Raw genomic sequence first — 22,362 nt, 5'->3', positions numbered from 1 at the left:
TCGGAGGGTCCTGTACATCTACTTGGGATTAGTCCAAGCAGAATGGGCAAGATTTCTTTTTCCAAAGAAGATATAAACACAGCGGTGGGGGCTGTTAGCCCCAAAGAACTTTAGAAACCAGCAGCTGAGTAAGTGTCAACTGGTGGCATCATCAGGAAGTGGCAGCGATGGGTAGGGCTCACCAGCACTGAGTTCCAGTGGAAGCAGGGAGCAGCTTGACAGGCTGGCACTGACCACTTGTAGTGGTGGTAACTGGAAGGACTGAGTGGCACTGACTGACAGCAAGGTCTGGCAGCTGCACTGGCCAGCAGCAGAAATCAGCAACCTAGGCTCCAGAGCTGTAACATTAATGGCAGAGGACCATCAGTACTCCAAGCCCAGAACTGCTTGCTGAGGTGCACTTTGACAATTTGTGATTTCACTCCAAATTGAGCGAAAGAACCCTCAACTGGTTGGTATGGAGCCAGTTCACCATGGACTGAAACCTCTGAAAACAAGAGCCAAAATAAGCAGCTCCAAACTGAAAACTCTTAAATATTAGGGTTTCTCAGAGAAACAGACCCCATAGCAATTATATAGGTAAATAAAAAAGATTTATTCTGAAGGACTGGATCACAAGATTGTGGAGGCTCTGCCATGAACAAGCTGGAAGTCCAGGAAAGATAGTGATGTCGGTTATAGTTCCAGCCTAAAAATCAAAGGACTAAAGACCAAGGCAGCCAATGATGTAAATCCTACTCCAAAGCTGAAAGCCAGAGAAACAGCAGCATTGGTGTTCAAGGGCAGGAGAAGGTAGATGTCCCCACTCAAGAAAGGGAGAAAATCTGCTCTTCCCCCTTCCTTTTCCTTCTAGTCCTACTCACAACAGACTGGATCCTGCCCCCACACACTAATCATGATAGTATTCTTCACTAACACATACTGACTCAAATGCTAATTTCTTCCTGAAGCTCAGGGGCAGCACACCCAAAGATAATGCTTCACTGGCCTATGGGCATTTTCTAGTCCAGTCAAGTTGTAAGACTAACACAATGGTAAAGAATCTTAATGGGAAACAATATGAGTCATAATCAGAATCGTTAGTCTAAATAAAGTTCTGATAGTCATTTAAAAAACTAGCTGGGCTGGAGATTTAGCTCAGTGGTTCCGCCCCCTGCCTCGAAAGCACAAAGACCTGAGCTCAATCCCCGGTACCAAAATAATCCAAAAGAACCAATAAAAAACTAGCTGGACATGGTGATGGATGCCATGAGGCTGAGGCTGAGGCAGGAGGATCACTGAGTGTTCCAGGCCAGCCTGAACTACAAAGGAAGGCCCTGCCTCAAAATCCAAACAAAACCAGTAACAAAACTTAACAAATGTGATAGTCATCCCTAGCGTTTGGTGTTTTGTAGTGTAAAATGCACTATCAAGGTTTTGTGTCATTTGGTCTTTGGTCATATACTCCCATTTTCTAAGGGACAAAAACTCAGAAGAGGCTGGCTACCTCTACAGGGCCAGACTTCATGGGTGAAGCTGAGTTTTTTAGTCCATTGGTTGATTGCAAAATATTTTGTCCCATGTGGTTACAGGTTTAATTTTATAAGAGCACCAAGTCTTATAAGCTGTCACTCGAAAATATATTTATAAAAAGCAGTTCAGTCTATTGGTTGTTTCAAGATTGCCATTTGGACAAAACCTACAGGTGCCTTTGTTAGCCAGGGTAGACTGGCTATTGAGGATGGATTCACTTATTAAAGAAGAAACCTATTTGATTGATATTAAGGTATTTGGCCAAAACCTACTTTAATCAGTGACATTTAATATCTTTATCTGTTAATAGAAGAATACTCAAAGGTAAAGCAATCCATCTCTTCTATTTTTTATGTAGGTTTTATTCAGGGTTCACGCCAACATCTCAGAAAGCAACACCCGTGGACTCTATTTTCATTCAACACAGATGGATCTTATTATTGCAACATGTTTGTAGTTTATATTTACATTCATCTTAAAGAGTAAGTATATGCGCTTAACATATCTTAATTATTTTAATCCCTCTTCCCTTCCCATCCCTCTTCCCTCTTTCTGTTTCTAGATCCCCTTCCCACATTTTCATTCCATTCTTCTAGTTCACGTTTGTGACACATAATGATTACCGTCATTGTGGGTCATTAGCATATGTATATTAGGTAAAAAGAGCCAAAAACTAGGACCAGAACAGAACCATAACAAGCCTTTGTTATGGGGAGGATCTGCCCAGCTGTCTCTGAACAAAGGAGGAAAAAGCCACATGGCAGAACAGGGAGCTTCTTTTATAGGAGCAGGGTGGGGTTGGCCTGAGCCGGTGGAGTTGAGTGAGGTAGTATTAAGGGATTGGAGGAACCTATGAATCACTAGGAGGGGCTTGTGACATCACTAGCTGCTAGGAGGTAGCGAGTATCAGGTTACTCTTTTGGTGGAAAAAGAGGCATGACGGGAAGAAGAAACCAGTTCTTTGTTGGGAGAGGCCATATTTTAACATGGAGGCTGCTAATCCATGTGACAGCCATTTTAAGGTAAAGGAAATCTAACATTCCAGGTTTTTGTTTTATGGTTATTGGGTGAAGGTCTCTTCTGGAGCTGCTTCAAGCTGACAAAAGGGAGAAGGTTGGGGCTAAACCTGGATCTGGTGGGGTCAGCAGTAGGTGGGGGCTTCTACCCTCTGCCACAGTGGCTGGTACCCCACCATGACAAGTTCTGTGTCTGTCTGGTTGGTAAATGCTCTCCTGTGTTCCTGCAAGAGATTTTGAAAATAGCAAAGCAGAGGCCCCATCATGATTAAAAGACATATACAAGCCAGTGGACCCAACAAGGGAAGTAGCCAAGGCATAGTTTGGGGGAGCCAGGAATTGCTCTGGTCTATTCCCCAAGAACTCCATCGTCTTTTTCACTCTTCAATGTGTTGCTGTAATTCTTTAACCTTTGGTTTAACAATCTCTGACAGGTTAACAAAATAACAGCATTCTTCACCTAGCACCTGGCACATTCTGCTTGGGCTGCTGTCAGCATGTCAAGGGCCCTTCTATTTAACATGACTGCTTCTAGAGAAGTTATTTGATCTTGTACTGTACTTAAGGACTGGCTTATTTTATCCAAGTCTTCTGAAATCTCTGTGGACAGGGCCTAATAGAAATGTGTGGATGTAGAAATGCCCGCTACCCCATTGCCATCCCAGTAGGACCCCCGCTCGCATTAAGAAGGGGACCAAAGGGGAGCTGCCCTTTTTCTGATTGTGTTCTGTGGGGTAACTTGTTTGGACACCTGGACTTCTGTATAAATGGTCATGGGAGGGCTAAGGAAGGATATGCAACAGAAAGCATTAGACTGACTGAGGCATTTCTTGGTTACATGTGAAGTACAGGCTGTTGGACAGGCAGATTGAGCACTCTCCTGAGATAAAGAGGGAGCAAGCAAGGCAAGTGATGTTGTCATTTTTTCCCTGTGCATGTCAGGTTAGTGGTTTGTGTAAGGAATGGGAGACCCATTACCAAAGGATCCCAGAACTGTGGATAAATTGCCAGTATCTGAGGCAGACAGGTTAAAATCTAGGGGGATGGGAATTGGAGTGAACGAGCAGGGGTAAACAGACATACACATCCAGCAGTCTGAGATATTGACAGGGAGATGGTGGAGGGTGGTATTAAATAGGTGCCATAGCCTTTTAGGAGACTGGGTTATCTGGTTTACCACTTGGAGATTTATCCCTTTATAGGGAGGTGGAGTGGTGGGCCTCAAAAGTCTCTATCACTAGTGCCTGTTCATTGACTGCCTCTTTTTTGGTTATTCTTTTCTGCTGGGTGTGTAAGACAAACTTAAAGTGAGACGAATGTTAATCAATTTTTTTTGTCCGGGGGGGTACCAGGGATCGAACTCAGGACCTTGTGCTTTTAAGGCAGGCGGTGGAACCACTGAGCTAAAATCCCTGGCTAGACCTGTATTAATCAATATGAATATCTTGCTATCTGTGAAAGCCATTTAAGTCTCTAGGCATTATTGTGGAACCACACCTAGAGCCTCTCAGTTCCTGTCAGTGTCAGCTGTTAGGATGGTCACAGGGCTTGCTTGATCAAGTTGCTTTCAGTGAAAGCATGGGAGATTTTTTCCTCTTGATGACCCTCCTTTCGCACATGTTACATTTATCCTCTGGTGTCCAGCAATCTCCCTGTTCAGGAGGTTGGGTGACTTACCAAAGATGTAAGGTGTTGTAGCAAAGGTTCCTTCATACTTTGGATCTTTGATGACCTTGGAGGGCCAGTTCCAAATTATTGGCAGCTTCTTAGCCCAGTTGCCTTTTAATGTTGGTCTCTGCCCTTTGGTGGTTGAACACCAAGAAGAGAAGATCAGTGACATAAGTAGTACAATAGGAGCTTAACTATCATAACTTTATCTGGATAGCAAGCACCCTGGAATCTAAAATATAGAGGACTGTTATTTTTATCAATCATGGTTGTTCTACTAGTTGATCTCCTATAGAATATTAACCAAAAAAACTTTGAATCAGGAGCCACACATCATGATAGTAATACTATTTAGCAGGACAATCATGATGACATTACCTTTGTAACAAACTTAGATATGTATCTTAGTATAAAATAGTCATTCTTAAATGTATTTATTCCCCTCTAAAAACACATAAAAACAAAAAACCTGGAAACTTTTAAGTTATTACCTTTTATAGGATGCCATCTAAGGAAAGGGTATGGGCCTACAAATGTACCTGTAATCCTGAGTAGGTGGAGCGGAAGAGAAGGGCGAATACCTGGATCAAAAGGTTATTGCCATAAACAATATATTGGAAGACCTGCATGGTCAGAAAACATGAATATATTTTGTATACCAGAAAAGTAGTAATAATACTTATTACAATTATATGAAACCTTGTGTCCTACAGTGTAGCCTGGTACCAAAAGGTTTTTTTTAAATTCTTGTTCTTCCACAGAAAATTTTATATTTTGAAAGACAAACATAGTTTATGAAACTAGAGTGCACTCAAATATATTTGGCCAATTGAATTATAACATTTCTTTTAATTAAGACTAGTCAAAACTTTTGCAGATCAATTAACAGCGATCTCTTGCAATTAGAATCAGAAGGAGTAAAAACACTTTATAACAGCAGCATTCTTGTGTTATAGTTATTGTCAGAAGTCTGTAAGCAGAAAGTAGAGAGAGGGTCAAGTTAATCCTATAATTACAATTTAAGAATTTGCAATGTAAAAGAAATGTTTCAAATACATCGATTAAACATCTGGAAACCAAACACCAATCAAACATTGTTTTAAGTTGAAGATGAAAGATATATTTGTCAATTAGCCAGAATTTAAGATTTTCCTGCCTGGTGGGACATCACAGCTGATTTTACTATGGAGCAAGCAGTCTGTAACTGATACTGGGCATTACATTTTCTTTGAATTGTTTTAAAACCTTATGTTTTATTTTCCAATATTTATGTAGAAAACAATAGGGCCCGATGGAATTTCTTGGTAATATGCCAAACAAGGTGTTGATATATAAATAGGCAGGGCCAGGAGAGGATTTTACTTTTTTTTTTTTTCTTTAGCAGAGTCTTGCTTTCCTCTCTCTTCTGAGGATACTGCGGAAGGAAGAGCAAGCAGAGAAGTGTTTGTTAACTCACTCTCCTGTTTGGGAGGAGATGGAGGAGCAGGGAGAGTGTGGGTGTATGGTGGAAAGACACAAGATGGCAGAGCTGAGGAAGGGTCACAAGATGGCGGAGGTGCAGGGGTGAGGAGACAGAAGAGCTGGCCCAGTTATAGGGTGGGGGTGTGGTGAGTGATTGGCCAGATTGAAGGTGGGAGTCAGGAGGGGTGGAGGAGAGTTTGGGCTAGAAGTACCTAAGAGGGTGAACAGGTTTGGCAGAGGGAGGTGTGAGAAAGAAGGATTGTAGGTCGGGAATTTCTGACCATTTGCCATTGCATTGACAAAAACTGCATAAATAGCACAGTATGTTAAAATTGAAAGTGCCATTTTTGGACCATTGAAATTTATTATCTAATTTATACTGAGGTTAAACTTGGTTGCAATAAAACACGAGTTGTTTTGGCTTAAAGTTGGGTCCCAACAGTCCAAGGGGACAAAGTTGTGCCAGGAAGCAGCCAGTAGCCATTGAGGGAGGGGGTTCAGATTGTTGGGCGCCCATGTTAGGGTGGGTGAGGAGGAGTTAGCTTCCTAGGAGGAGGGCAGAAGAGAAGAACGTCTTCATCTCTTCGGATCCTCCCCGAGCCTCTACTGGGAAGGGCAGAAGGAGAGGAGTGGGGCCAGTGGGGCGTCCCCCAGGGACACAGTCCTGGGCCCAGTGGCCCGAGAGAGTCTGGTCTCTCTGACCAAGCTCTTGGATTTCTGAGTCGTCCCCAAAGGGAGAGATTGAGACAGAGGACCCGAGTACAGGGAAGCTAACTACCTACTCACCCTGAGATCAGTGACGGTGTGGATGTGACTCGTCAGCAATGGCAAAGGTAGAAAACCGAAGGAGGTCCTGGCTCGGCAGATGTGGTCCGGAGGAGGCGGCCAAGAGGCCATTTGATCCTGCCTGCTGGGATCGTCTCTTAATGGACTGCCTTCCTCCTGGGTCTGGGCACCAGATATGTTATGTAAAAAGAGCTGAAAGCCAGGACTAGACCAGGACCACATCAAGCCTTTATTATGGGGAGGGTCTGCTGGGCTGTCTCTGAACAAAGAAGAAAAAGCAATATGGTTGAGACAAGGAGTGTTTCTTATAGGACTGTGGTGGGGCTTATAGGAGCTGGGGTGGGATTGAGTGATGTAGTGGCTAGGGATTGTGGGAGCCTGTGACATCACTAGGAGGGGCTTGTGTAGTGACTAGTTAGGGCCATTTTAAGGCAAGGGAAATCTAGCAGTTTACACAACATGTCTCAATTCTTTCCACATCCCCTCCCCACTTCCACCCTCTATCTCCTGCTCTCCTTCCCAGTTGTGAAAGATCTACCTTCCTGTTTCCTTTTTCTGTCTTTTATATTGCTCTTTACTTTGTTTAAACATTGGATTTCCCAAATGAGAGAAACCATATGATATTCTGTATGACACCAGCTTGAAACGACATGAGCAGGCTTTAGGTATTATTGATTTGGCTTATGAATTCAGCTATTGATTAAAACTATGACTCATTCCAAGGCCTGAGTGTAAACTGCTAACTGACCTTTGGACTGGTGTATGGAGACAGATTTCCCTAAGGGTCACAATTAAGGTATTATTGATCAATGAGGTTGTGATGTCTCTAATAGCAAGAAAACACTGCAGCTGAGGAATTATGACTGTGCAACCATTCTGCAAGATCAAATGTTGGCTAAGATAACTCAGGTGGCTTGTTAGCTATGACCTGCAAAATAGCACTTGTGTCCTTCACAAGTATACATAGTTACTCCCTTTTTCCAATCCTGAATCATTAGTGCATCAGTTCTGCTATTCCTTACATCTGCCTTCATGTCCCTTGCTGTGTTGTATAATCATAAATACTGACTAATCCAGAGCCCATCTTCTTGGCCAGGAGAGAACTAAAGACCCATTCCAGGCCCCTGAAATAATAAACTATTAGTCTTTATTCTCCACTCCTTGATCTTTGTAAATTATTCTTCCATCATCCCCTGCTGTGCTCTCGTCAGGTGACTGGGCATCCCCAGTAACTGGTCAGGCTGTCACTCTGACAACAAACTGATCAGGCTATCAACCCATTCAACTGGTACCCAGTCAGGGAAGTTTGTGCATTTGCAGCCTGGCTGAAGAAGGCAACCTAGAAGGGAAGTCATAGGAGAGCAGAGACAGCAGCGGACTTTGAGGAGCTACAGGAATGCCCAAATGAGGAAGCCAGGTAAGAGTTCTCAAAGCTGTTGAGAAACTCTTACAATTCTTAGCCAGGAGTAAAACATGGAGAAGGAATATCAGCTGACAAAAGCAGATATATGCAACTGCTCTGCATTCTGTTAAAACAGGAGCAAGCACTCCAACCTATAGGCTGTCTAAGAGAAAATTTAATGCTTGGTTTCCTCAGGCAGGCACTTTAGATTTGGAGATTTGGGAACAGATAAGAAAGAATCCTCTGCCTGGGCTCCTGTAATACAAACATGCCTGGGAGAAACAAATAGTTGCAGATGCTTTCTCAGCCTTGTACAGTCAGTGCTGAGGCTTCTGTGTGCCGTGGCTGCTTTGGCTGCAGCAGCTCCCCCTGAGGAGGAAGGGGAGGATGGCCCTGAAAAAGAAAACAAGAAAAACCCTCTCATGGCCCACATCTCCAGAGATCCCTGAGGCTAGCAAAAATAACCCCTGAGTATTTACATATCACAACTTGTCTGGCTATGCTGACAAAGGACTCCATCAGACCCTATTGTTTCCCTGTTACAGTTAGACTAGATAGACATAAACATCAAAAAATAGAATATAAGGTTTTAAAATAATTAAAGCAGTGTATGATATTAAAGGTCTGAGCACAAAGACGACGGTGACAGCAGCTACAGCCAGTCTGCTCCATAGGGCAGGATGGCCCCAGCCTGCAGCTAAATGACAAAAGCCAGAAAAGCTGCAACCACATCCTGTGACCTGTTGGGCAGGAGGAAATTACAGAAAAAGATACATTACAAGTTTCAGCATTCTTATACAAGTTTTTAAAATATAATTACAGGGTTAACTTAAATTCAGAGTTGTTTCAATATCTATTATCAGCCAAGATTAAGTGGCTACAACCAAGTTTTTTTGTTTGTTTGTTTATTACCAGAGATCAAACTCAGGACCTTGCACTTACGAGGCTGGTGGCAAACCACTGAGCTAAATCCCTGGCCCCAACCAATTTTGTTATAGAAGGTTCATAATAAATGTGACAAAAAAAGAAATATTAAGAAGGCTTTAAGTAAAACAAATATACTTTTGATGTAAAAAGCTTTTTACATGATAAAAGTTTTGTGTTGTTAGATAAAAGAGAGAAATGACAAGGCTAAAAAGCTTATATATGTCAAGAAAAAGAATGCAAAGGTGATTTATCAAAGAAAATATATGTTTGGTGAAAATTGATACTGTTATTTCCAAAAGCTCCTTGTTGCTCAAAAAGACCTCTGTCCTTTAGTCTGGGCCAGCTGCTTGCACCTAAGCCACTTGGATTTTAAAGCCTCTCTTTTTCTCTTTTGTGACATGAATCATTCTCTCAAATACTTCTGTTTTAGGAACAATCCAAGCGCTATCAAATTTACAAGCAACCTATATGTTATAAAGACTAAAACATGAGTTTTATTCCATATAATCCCCCAAATCAAATAATTGAAGCATAACTTCAAAAATAGGAGTACAGCTACCTCCACAAGCTCAATTAAATCTTGTTATTTTCATTTTAAATTTGAAAAAAATTTAGTATGGTAAGTAAATACACTCCGTCCAAATGCCACTTGCAAAAGGACAGATCTACATACACAGCCTCTATACAAATGTTATGAAAGGACATCGCTTCAGCTAACACCTTCATCATATAAGAAATCTATGCATCCTTGGGAACATGTAAAGAAACAAGTTCAAGTGGCATCCATCACATTACTATTGATATCAAGGCTCTCCAAAAGAAGTTTTCTCCACATCCCAACAGATTCAGGATTTTGATGAGCAAATTCAGAATTGCAATACGTTCTCTAATGCCCTTGATGAACTAAATCTCTTTATCTTAAAGCACACTTTTGGTTTTATGTAGGAATACTTGGAGTCATCGGGATTCTTCTTCTGCTTTTGTTCATAGTATGACATAGAGGAACCATGACTGACCACTGTCTAGAAGCAACGCAACCTCTACTTGCCCTGATTCAGCTTCTGCAATTTGAAAAACAGAAAAGAGAAACTGCAGGAGACCAGCTTGAAATCACATGAGCAGGCTTTAGGTATTATTGATTTGGCTTATGAATTTATCTACTGATTAAAACTATGAGTCACTGTAAGGTCTAAGTGTAAGTTGCTAATTGAACTTTGCATTACTGTACAGAGATAGATTTCCCTATACCAATGGTAACAACTGAGGTCTTAATGATCAGTGAGGTTGTGATGTGTCTAACAGCAAAGAAACACTGCAGCTGAGGAATTATGACTCTGTGCAACCATTCTCCAAGGTCAAACGTTAGCTAAGATAACTCAGGCGTCTTGTTAGCTATGACCTACACGATAGCACTGGTGCCTTGTTAACTGTGACCTGCCCTTCCGAAATATACATAGTTACTCCCCCTTTCCAAGCCTGAATCATTAGTGCATCAGTTCTGCTATTCCTTACATCTGCCTTCATGCACCCTGCTCTGTTGTATAATCATAAATACTGACTTACCCAGACCCCAATGTCTTAGGGTTAGTTAGTCAGGAGAGAGCTAAAGATCAATTCCAGGCCCTCCAAGTAATGAGCTGCTGTTCTTTATTCTCCATTCCTTGATCTTTGTATATTATTCTTTCACCCCCTGCTGTATTCTCATCAGGTGACTGGGCATCCCCCGTAACTGGTCAGGCTGTCACAACAAACTGTTCAATCAACTCAAACAGTATTTAAAAATATGTGTATAAATGATTTATTTCATTTAATATTATATTTTCAAGTTGCATCCATTTTACCAGAAATGACCCGTTTATCCTTTATAGCCCATCAGTAGTCCATTATGTAAATATATACTGTATTTTCTTTGTCTATTTTTCTGTTTGTTTGTTTGGTACCAGGGATAGCTCTGTCTGTTTTTCTATTCGTACATATGTAGGCTGCTTCCAGGATTTAGCTATTGTGAATTGTTCTACTATTAACACGGTACACATGTATCACTGTAATATAAAGTTTTAATTTATTTATTTATTTATTTTTGGTACTGGGGATTGAACGCGGGTCTTTGCACTTGCAAGGCAGGCGCCGGAACCACTGAGCTAAATCCCCAGTCCTAATGTTTGTAACTTTTGAGGAGATACTTAGAGGGAGAATAGCTCCATGAATGGGAATTTCTAGTTTTAGTTTTTTAAAGAATCTCCTTAATGACTTTCATAATGAGTGTACTAGTTTTTCCCAACAGTGTAGAAGGGTTTCTTTCCCCAACACCCTCTCCATCATTTGTCATTATCTGATATCTTAAGGACGGCTATTCTTTCTAGAGTAAGATAGAATCTCAGTATTGTTTCAATTTTCGTTTCTCTAGCGGCGAGTGATGGTGGACATTTTTCATGTGTTGGCTGTATGTACTTCGTCTTGGGAGTGTCTGTTCACTTCATTTGCCTGTTTTTTCATTTGGGTCTTTTATTTTGGGGGTCTAACTTTTTTGGATTCTTTATATATTCTAGCTATTAGTCTTCCGTTGGGGAGTTGTTTTCTGATTTTGCCACCAAACTGAGGTTTATGTCCTTTTTCCCTTTTCCACTGGTGTCCCTTCTTTCCATGTAGGACCCTGACGATCATAGGTATGGTGCTGATTGTTCCACATACCTCACTCTCGTACTATGTGGAGAAATAAGTGGCTTATTAACTTACTATTCTTTTTTTTTTTTTTTTAATTGCCTGTGTTGAGGGCAGCTTCTCTCCTGGTGTCTTGGAACCCACTAGATCTGAGGGAAAGAGTCCTGGTGCATGGCTATGAATTTTTTCCTGCTCTGTTTTCAGTTGCTTTGAGTCCCTGGGCTGACGCTGTCTAACTTCGCCACACCCTGAGTGTGTGTGTGTGTGTGTGTGTGTGTGATCTCTTGACTGTGGAGGTGTTTGATAATCCCAACTATCCCTGAAGGACCACCTTGCTCTTGCCCTCAGCCTGGCCTTTTCCCCACATGGCCTGGGTGGCAGTCTGGGGTAGGGTGTGGGGTACAACATTCCAGGCAGGGACCAGTTTCCCTTCTCCCACCCTCCATATCTGGATTTTAGTCCAACCCGGCTGTCTTTTCATTTACTGTCCCATGTCAGACCTTGTCTTCTGCCCCTGCCCCAGAGTAACTGCTTGTCTTTGGCACCAAGTCAGAAGCACTTACCTTTGCTCCCCTCACCCCTCTCTGTCTCCATCATGATGAAACTGACCTGTTTGGAACAGCATAAGAAGTTGTAGCATACCAGCCACATCCGGGTAACCTGCACAGGTTTCTTTGAGGTCATGTGCACCTTATCTTTAAATGTTCCCAAACTCAGTCCACAGAATAATTTCATTCAGAAGTGAGTGCTATCAGATCTTTGCTTGAACTGAGAATCTCTTAAGTTTTCATCCTTCGGAAAATGAACACTATGTAACTGACTTCTTTTAAATTGCTTTTCAGGATGTTCAAAGCCAATTTTATTTTTCGCCTGTAGCCAATATTGTCAGAGAGTATGACTTGAGTACTGTATTTATGGGAGTGGTTACATGTGTAGGTGCACACTTCTCTTTAATTTTGATCTTGGTGCCCTGGCTTTTATTTTTTGACTACTATATTTTACATCTTTCCCCAAATCAACCTCAGGTTCTGAGTAGTCACAAAGCATGTGAAAAAAAAATCAACAATTACATAGTAAATTTAAAATGTTTTAAAAATACTCTTTAATGTGGCAGCCCATTTTCCAGCCCCCCTTCTGTCTCTCTTAGACAGAAGCTTTCTTTCCCTCAAATTTTTCCTACTCTTAAAAAAAATACCTTTATCTTGAAATACCATACACTGACTTACTTGTAGCTGTTGAAACAGAGGTGCTAAATTGTGGTGAAGAATGAGATTTAGGGAATAGCTGCAGAGCATCACGAGTATAAAAATATAACTACTGTCATGGTGAAATGGTTTCCAAAGTGAGAGGGCTCCGTGGCTGCTCTTTTCTTGGATTTAGGACTATGGTCTAGCTTCTGAGCGTGTACCTTCCAGCATTTCAAAATGTTTGCCAGGAAGGCAGTTGGACGTGAAGCAGTAAGCAGTGTTTACTGCGAAAGTGTAAATAGCAGTATTTAGGACAATATTTATGGAGTCGGCTATCAAAATCTACTACAAATAAACACCAGGGAAAGTTGGTGTTTGGGGAAGAGCTTGTGTTTTGCATGATTTTAGACAGCTGTATATAAGGTCAAGATCTTTCTTTTCTGTGCTTTGAAAAAAGTAAGTCAGACCCACACTAAAGACACATGTAGTTTTAGCATTAGTTGGATTCTTATCACTGTGATGAGTACATTAAAACTAATTTTCTACAGAAAGCTTAGATTAAAATATTTACAGAAAAAAATGCTTGTAAATATACTTGTAGATGGATTTAAAAGCAAGGGAATCTAAGATTGTAAGGGGAAAAGGAAGTAGTCACCTGGTAACTTCCTCAGTGAGGCATCGTTTTTTCCTTCATTACTTCATTGAATCAACAAACACTTATTCAGATTCCATTTTGTGCCAGGTGCCTCTACTCTGTTTTCAACATGAAAGCAATGTACACATGCAAACCAAGAGGAGACTTCTGAGGAAGAATGTGCCAGGGCTGCCAGGGATTGAACTCGGGTCCTTGGGCTTGCGAGGCAAGTGGCAGAACCACGGAGCTAAATCCCCAGCCCACAGAACCTGTACTTTTTAAAAGGTTTACACTCTGGTCTTAAGATGGATGCCAGGTGGCCCCTTCCTCATCAAAGAAAAGATGTGGAGAGGACCTGCTTCTTCCTGGCCCTCAAAGTGATACTGAGTGGAATTTTGAAGATGAGGCTACATCGCAGCACTTAGACCGTAATTTACAGGAAGATAAAGAGAATGCATCCATTAGACAAACAGAAATCTCAGGTTTCCCAGCGGATGGACCACAAACAGAAACAGAGGCCAAAACAGAGGCCAGATCAAATGCATGTGAAGAGTGCCCTTCTGGAATTCCCTTAAATATGTGGAACAAATTTCCAAGAAATTGCATAAAAAAGCATTCTGAAAAGACAACTTCAACTTCAGGATTCAGAGGGGAGAAGACAAAAACGCTCCGGAAAAGACTGAAGAATGCAAAAGAATTGCAGGGTCCTTGAATGAAACCCAGCGGAGGAGCTTACTCCGTACTTTGGAGCCAGTGATGGATTTGAACCTCCTGTTAAAAAGAGAAAGGTTGAAATGTCAGGCCTTGGAGAGAGGAGAGACTGGGCTGTGCAGGAGTGGCATGCTGGGAAAGTCACGGAACACGGCAATAGCTGGCTCCCCGACAGGGCTTGGTGTAAAAATGGCCAAAGCAATGGCCTGCCACAAGTTTGTAAAAGCCGAGAGAGGGGCTGAAAACTCACCGACTCCTCAAAGAAAGAAGGAACTTGCATGAAGGTTTGAAGCAAAGAAGAGACAGGAAACCAAAAGCAGCACGAGGTGCAGGTAACTGGGCAGAATTCTTCAAGGCACATATAGACATGGGTACTTGATTTACAGAAAGATTTTTCCATGGAAGTTAAATGTGTCAGGAAATTGAGAGAAGTAGAAAAAAGCAAGCATAAATCTTGGGAGGTGATTATCAGCTCTTTTCAGTTTTTTCTAAGGAGCTTATGCTATTGAAGTTGATGACAACTTTATGTAAGAAATCTAAGCATTCATGCAGGAAAAGAAGATAGGCCTTTATTTATTTGTACAGACCCACAGTATATAAAATCACTTTTGCTTTTTATCTGTTTTGTATAGCATAACCTGTAAGGTCCATGTGCTTTCTCATCTGTTCTTGGCATAACTGGACTTTTTCTGAAATTATGGGTTTGTTTTTTTTTTGTATCAGAGATTGAAATCAGGACCTTGCACTTATGAGGCAGGCACAGTGCCACTGAGCTAAATACTTGGCCCTGAAATCATGTTTTTAAGTTCAACTTTTGTTTAAAATGGATTAGTCATAAGTGCAAAAAAACCTCTCAGTCATGTTAGTCTCTAAATTATGAGAGGGGTCCTAGAAGAAAAAGTGGAATGAACATATTAAATAGACAGTCATAACCTATGGTAACTGAATCATCTAAGAACTGGTTTGCTATTCCTGTCTTTCCCAGTTATTCCTTAACAAATTGAATGAAATATTTATTAATAAAGATAAAAAGAAAAAAAGGTTTTACACCCCAACATGAGTATCTCCAGTGGGACTGACTGGGAATACTTATCATTTAAATAGTGAACTTTTAGTTTTTTATTAGATGATTTGTCACTTTCCTCGTAATTTATTTTTCTTCCTGCTAATGGACCAAACTAGTATTTTATTCCTGTTAAAAGTAGATATGTTCCCTTGTAAAATTCTGAAAACATTGAACAGAGGATGAAAATGTACATTATCCACAGTCTACCTCCCCTGTGTAAATATTGCTAATGTTCTGTAATATTACTTTCTAATATTTTAAGTATTTACATATTTTGCTCATTGGGAACAATATTATATCTTGATTTTTTTCTCTTAAGAGTTATTTTCTGAACATTTCTCATATTGTCAAAGATTCTTTGAAAAATACTTCTAAAAAGATACCAGTACTCCTTCTATCAAATAATTGTATTATACATAATTGAAATGATAATGTATAGATTATTTTACCATTTGTTACAAAAAAAATACTGTCAACAGCATAGTTTAAAAAGTATACAGTATCATTTTTCTTTTTTCTAGATACTGGAAATCAAACTTGGGATCTTGAGCTTCCAGGCAGGTGCCACACCACTGAGCTAAATCCCTAACCTTCCTGAAGCACTTTTTTTTTTTTTTTGTGGTACCAGGGATGGATCAAACTTGGGACCTTGTGCTTTTGAAGCAGGCAGCAGAAACACTAGCTAAATCCCCAGTCCCTACAGTAGCACTTTTAAAAAATACTTCAACATCTGATTTCCCAGAACACCACAAGCGTCGTGCAAATGAATGACAAGAGCTTTCAATATCATAACTGCTGTGTTTAGTGATTCTTTTACCCGTATCAAAAATCTTTATTGCTGACTTGACCAAAGTTGCATGGATTAAAAATTGCGCTTTTCTGAAAAGTTACCTGGGTGTAAATAAATCAAATATCCTTTTGCTTGGAGAATGCAATATTCCTAACATGCATAGCAACATCTCTTTTTCCAACAAATTGGCCTTTCCAGACAGTAGTAGGGACAGGCATATAGAGGCCATGGATGTCATGAAAAAACATGGAATTTGGGTCAAAATTATGTTGTTATTTTTATGTGATACTTTCCTTGTCCCTAAACTAGCTGTTTTATTATTTTCTTTTTTCTTATAAAAATGGACCCATATAATCCAACATGGTAGTTAGAAGTTTATAAATTATGCATGAATCAAATTCACAACATAAAGAGGTGAAACAGGTTTATGGTTATAATGCACAATTACATCTAATTATACTGTAAAATTCTGTTTACCACGTGAGCCTGAATAAGTTGATTAACCAGTGGGGCTGACTGATTTCTAATATCTTCTTTAGAAACGTTTTTTTTCTTTAGAAACTTATAAAGCAGTTCTGGCTTCTAAGAATAAGTGGATAGATACAGAAACTCTTTATAAAACTTTCCATCTAATGCTTATTTTTAAGGAACATGGCATGACCATTTTGTTATAAACTACTATAATTTTTCATACCTGATGGGTCTTGATGGTGTTAAGTAGCAAGTAGGTACCGGAATTCTGTTTTATCTAAGTCTTTCCGTTCCCACAAGCTATTGTTACGTAAGTATCACGTCACTGAGCAGAGTGAAGATTGGACTAATATCTTTGTACTCATTTTTTAACAAAGACAGATCACATTCATCAGGCCTTATTTGGGTATTTTCCTATATTTTGTTAGTGCCTCTGCAGTTTCTTAAAGGAAGCAGGTGACTCGTAGAACAGCATTTTGCCCATGTTACGTGAACACAGTAATAGATGGCAGTGTGCCTGGGTTAATCCATTCCAGGGGCTCTCACATAATTGCCAAGATGAATCCTGTATCCCTGAGAGTATCTTATCAGCTTTAGACAGAGGCAGCTTTCACAGGAACAGGAAACAGGAGGGAGAGGAGAATTTTGCCATGAATTTCTCAAACATGTTAAATCTTCAGTTACACAACTTGGGCCGTCTGTCATGAGTCTTTGCTCGCGGGTACAGTGATTTATAGAAGCATGATGTAAATATTAGAATTCTGTGTCATAGTAGAATGGTGGAATGGAACGCTTTATAGTAAGGTAAAAGGGCCATAGGTGGAGAGAGGGAGGGAGGGAGGGAGAGAGATATTTACTAAAAGCCACTCTCTTGGGCAAGGCAGTATCGTTTATCTGACTTCAGTGGCCCCTCATAGGTGGATATTCTAGAGGGCAGTGACTTGCAAAGATTGTTTCTCCTCGGAATCAAAAACCTAGAAACTGCAAAGATTTCTCCATTAGTTGTGAAATAGATGTGTCTCACAGACAACTATTAGCAGAGTGGCCAATTAGTAACAAAAATCGATCTGTTTGTCACAAAGGACAGCAATTGGAAGATAAAAGCCTCCACCCCAAGAATGGATTTTCGATTTCTTAGCTTCTAGGTTTGTACGGAGCACATGTAGAGACTACTTTCACTTTTCCATTTAAAAAGCAGGCAACTCTACAGGAAAAATTAAGTGACAGGAAAACAATTTGAGGCTCTGGCTCTCAGAAAGGAAATGGTTGGGAGTGTGTGGGAGCCAACACCCTGGGCCCCAAGGCAGAGGCAGGGCTGTCTGAGGAGTCGTGTGTGTGTGTGTGTGTGTGTGTGTGTGTGTGTGTGTGTTGGGAGCCACAGACACAAAGGTGTGGTTAGACATATAAATGTTTGTCCAGAACCAGCAGGGTTTCAACCCAGGGGTCCCACCTCTGTCTGTATTATCAGTTCCCTGGAGAGGTTTTAAAAACATCCCAGAATGACTCTTGTGCCACACCAAATAAACCAGAAACTGCCAACAAGGACCAAGCACGGCATATTCTGATGTGAGCCACTGGCTGTCAGAGGTACCTGGAGGGCTTGTTGGGACCGGGGCTGCGCCTCCACCTCTCACACAAGCCTTGGCATAGGGCAGACGCTCTACATTTGCTGAGTCCATCTCACAACATTTGAATTTGAAAAGAACACTTTTCTAGTACAGTGTTGACGAACCCGCAGCTGTGCTGTGCTCTTGTCGCTCACAAGCGGTGCCACGAGGACAGGCCTTTACCCTCCTCACATCCGTGGTTGTTGCTTCACTTTTGTTAGGCGGTGGTCGTTTGAGATGTGTTCTGTCTTCCCACCTCAGCCTCTCAAGTAGCTGAGATCCCAGGCAAGTTCTACCATATTTGGATTTCAGCAATCCACAAGCGGAATCCATGTCCTGGAAATGTTACAAGGCACTTTTCTGATAATTAAATGTCATTTTCCTCTAGGTTTTTTTCTCCATTAATAAAGAAAAAAAGTATTGCTGTATGTCCCTTATTTCAGTATTTACAAGCACAACAACATTTCACGTTGTTAAAAATATAATAAACCAGGCACTAAAGCACTGGCCTCTTCATCAAAGAGCCTTTTTGCAAATGAAAGTCCATCTTGTTTGGTTTTATTTTGAATAGAATTGTTGCAACTTGAAAAATATAGGGTGAGATTGTCAGTTCTCCAGGGCAAGGCCCTTGGCATCCCTGATACCCTTAAGGCCCACGAGGGAGAGGCCCACAGTAATTGGTTGAAGGCTGAGTGATTTGGTAATGAACATTATTCAATTTTGAAAAATCAGACAAGAAATAGTAATAAATTATCATTTTTATGATGCTCTGTAGTAAATGAATTGGAAAAGTTTTCTGGATTGTTTTTCAAATAAGTGTTTGTTTTTCTTCCAGCCAAATCCTGCCTTTCAAGACTCAAACATTCACCTTTTATAAGACAAAACCTTTGACCTAAGCATGTTGTGCTTTGACAAGAGTATAAACATTATTTGTAACTAGATTTTCTTTTAACATAATGTTTGGCTCTTATGACCTAATAACTGGACTGTGTTAATGTATCATGCCATAGGAAATAGTACAGTACATTTATAACAAGTAGGAGCAGAGAGGAGACTTCAGAAAGGAGCTTACAACTAATGACCGTCATCCCAAAGGCAAGTTTTTCTTGTTTTGCTTTTCTCTTTGGCTTTTTCTGTACTGAACATTTCTCAAATTCACGTACAACTTAATTTAGAGAAATGATCTTGTGAGCCTTCAGTCTCAAGTCTTAGGTCCTATTGATTAGTGTTGGTCTAGTGGCACTTGTTCACCAGGAGACCCCTCCAGGCTCTTCTCTCTCTCTCTGTCCTTCTGTCTTTTTCTGAGTTTACAGAGTTTTGAGACTTAAAACATTTTTTCTACGATTCATCACAAAATTTTTCAGTGTAAATCAAGATCTGCCTTATTTTGGGGGGCAACTGCACAATATTACACAGTATGGGCCCACAGAATTTGCATTTTTAAAAATGAGTCTGCTAGGGCTGAATATTTAGGGTGTCCTCAGTTTTCTCCCATGATAAAGATAGCAATGGACATCCGCCTAAGTACAGCTTTATGCCCTTGTTCTTTGGGGGATTATTATGTGTACCTCTACAGTCTTCCTCCCTTGAGCCCTAACAGTCCAAATTCCTGGAGGTGACCTATGTTTGCCATGCAGTAGATAAAGAAACTCGGGGAAGTTACTTAAGCTCATTTTGCAAGATGGAAATCCCAGTCACTTCCCAGCCTCTCTCACACCGTCGAGGAAGAGAGGAGGTAATGAATGAGAGGTTCTAAAAACAGCACCACCACACAAATGCAAGATGCTATTATCAGTGTTTCTTTTCTTTTCTTTTTTGGGACTGAGGATTGGAACCTTGTGCTTGTGAAGCAGGTGTCGGCACCACTGAGCTAAATCGCCAGCCCAGTGTTTCATGCTCTTTTTCTAATATACTGCATACGTTTGTTTTTCTTCGTGATGCCCAATATCCTTTGCAACCAGCGAATTCTCACTGAATGAAACTGTGAGTGGATGCGACTAGTATTTCTCAGAGTTTAGTGCGTGGACTACCAGCAACAAGCCACCTGATTGATGTTAGAGAGTGATTCCTGGGACCCTGGCCTCCTCTACCTAATGACACAGGTAGGGTAAGGGTGAGAGCAGGGAGTCTTGATTGTTTTGTTTGTTTCTCAATTTGCCTAGTGATTATGATGAAGGTGACGGTTGGAGAACCACTAGACTGGGGTGACACTGTCATTGCTCATTCTTGTCGTGCCAGTTCCCCTCGATTGTCCTCTTGACTGGGTTAAGAGACCATTGGATTGTGACAGCACAGCCTCGTGACAGGGTCACTAGACTGATGAGCTCATATAGCTAACTCATATAGCCCAGCTGGAGGAAGTGGCCACGGTGGCAGGACCTTGGGGATTCTATCTGGTGCCTTCCCCTTCCTCTCTGGCTGTTCCCCTGTGCCCTGCTTCCTGGATGTCATCAGATGAGCATACTTCCTCTCTGTGCCCTCTGCCGTGATGTCCCTGCCTCAGGAAAGCTAATCACAGTCTGAAACTGTGAGCTAAAACAAGCCTCTCTCTCTCTTCCTTTAAGTTGTAGGTGTCAGGTATTTTGTCCCAGCAGTGAGAAAGCCGACCAAAGTACTCGCGGAAAGCTCCCTGGTGGGAAAATGCAACACTAGAGTTTTGGCTGGAAGACATGCAAGTTTAATCCAGGAAACTATCTCTCGCACATTTTCCTGATGTGAGTCCCATTTTAGGATCCTTGGAGAACCATCTAAGAAAAGCAGACTGTTTGAAGAGATGATAAGTCTCTTGCAAAGTGGTTTCCCAAGAGGGGCTTCTGTGTTCTTGCCAAGTTTGAGGGTCAGGTGGATGTGTAGATTTGACTAAAAGAAAAGTTACCGGCCAGGGTTGCTAACTGAATGCAGGCAGAATGTCTCTGAGGGAGTAAGAATCTAGGCCAGCTCATTCTGCGTAGTGGAGGCCACGAGTAATGCACACAGAATATGGTTTCTGTTCATGTAGCTCTCCCTGTGTTAATATTTGCAGTTGCCTTAGGATGTAAAAAATGGAGAATAAGGGCACACAAAAATGTCCAACATGGCGCTGGGGATTTAGCTCAGTGGCTCCACCACCTGCTTCTCAAGTGCAAGGTCCCGAGTTCAATACCCGGTACCAAAAAATAAATTGAAAAATTGAAAAAAAAATCAAACATGGCATGTTTGACATTACAGTGTCCTATAATGTAGGATATATGACATAAGAGAATGACGAAGAGGATGACTACTCCCAAAACCAGGCACTAAGACGAGATCACATTGAGGGAGCTTGCTCGGTGGCGAAGCTATGTACAGTGTGCTACGTGTGTAATCAGATTGAACTTAACTAATCTTCCAATACCAAGTTTTTAATAAAATTAAATTTGGGGCAAAGTCAAGGACACATGAGCAAACTCTCCAGATTCTTTGCACCAGCAGGTGAAGTCCGAGACACTGGATTGTCCTAAAGGTCATTAGCTTCTGCTCTATAGAGTCATCTGCCAGACAACTTTATTGGCCAAGGTTATAATGTGTGAGCCACTGGCACAGCACGTGAAGTGTAAGGCACTCTTGGGAAAGAAGAACAAACACATTTGGAACATCTAGTGCTGTTTGACATTGTCACCTGTGAGGCTGAGGACAGCATCTGATAGCCCTGTCCAAATCAAGGAGCATAAACGTCAGACAACATTTCAAATCTCCCCATTTGCATAGCCTGTGATATAGGGTCCCTTGTAGAAGGTGGATTCCCTGTCTCATAAAAGCTAATAATCTCTTATGAGAAAGAATTTATTTATAAAAATGTATGTTAACTCGAAAAAGAAGCTTGGTCTCTGAAGACTAGGAATAGCAATGAAGAGATGGCAGTCCAAAGGCATGAGACCCACTGAGCCAATCAGGGACTCTACATTTGGGAGGGCCCCTGCCCCAGGAGAAAGCTTAGTGGCTAGAGAGAGGACCCATGGAAAACATCTGAGATCATCTGTGAGCTGTACAAGGGCAGAAGACGAGGAGATTAAAATTAAGACCCTGGTTATCCGCCGTATCAGGTCAGATCCTTTCCTTGGACCTGAACCTACGTGTTCAGTGTTAGTTGAACATCCAAGTCTTTGGTGTACCACACACCTCATAGGAGCTCCTCTTCCTGAATATATCCAGATTGACTGCAGTTCCTTTGACATCAGAGATGGTGGCACTGGTGGGGTGTGGGGTTCCCAGTCCCCAGAATCCTAGGTTCCCAAGCTCTGACCCTACGAGGGGCTCAGAGTGTGCCCAGTGTGCTCTGCATTGCTGCTGTTTGAGAGCCAGTGTTCTTTTCTGTAGCCCACATAACTGGGCGAATACCCTGACTGTGCTTTCTCAATGGAATGCCTTATAAGGACAAAATAATTGCAAAAATATTTAATGTTTTTCTTTCTTTTTTTTTTTTTTTTTTTTTTTTTTTTTTTTTT

General features: G+C 41.2%; 1 pseudogene; it reads left to right on the top strand.

The window, feature by feature from the left end:
- The first annotated feature begins 5,670 nt into the window (after positions 1 to 5,670).
- Positions 5,671 to 22,362, top strand: part of LOC104872825 — a 26,395-nt pseudogene continuing 9,703 nt past the window's right edge.

The sequence above is a fragment of the Fukomys damarensis genome, unplaced genomic scaffold (genome assembly GCF_012274545.1).
Source record: "Fukomys damarensis isolate Sample0158 unplaced genomic scaffold, DMR_v1.0_HiC HiC_scaffold_14, whole genome shotgun sequence".
Taxonomy (NCBI): Eukaryota; Metazoa; Chordata; class Mammalia; order Rodentia; family Bathyergidae; genus Fukomys; species Fukomys damarensis.
Note: the sequence above shows the minus strand (reverse complement) of the source record. Positions and strands in the feature narration are given on the sequence as shown.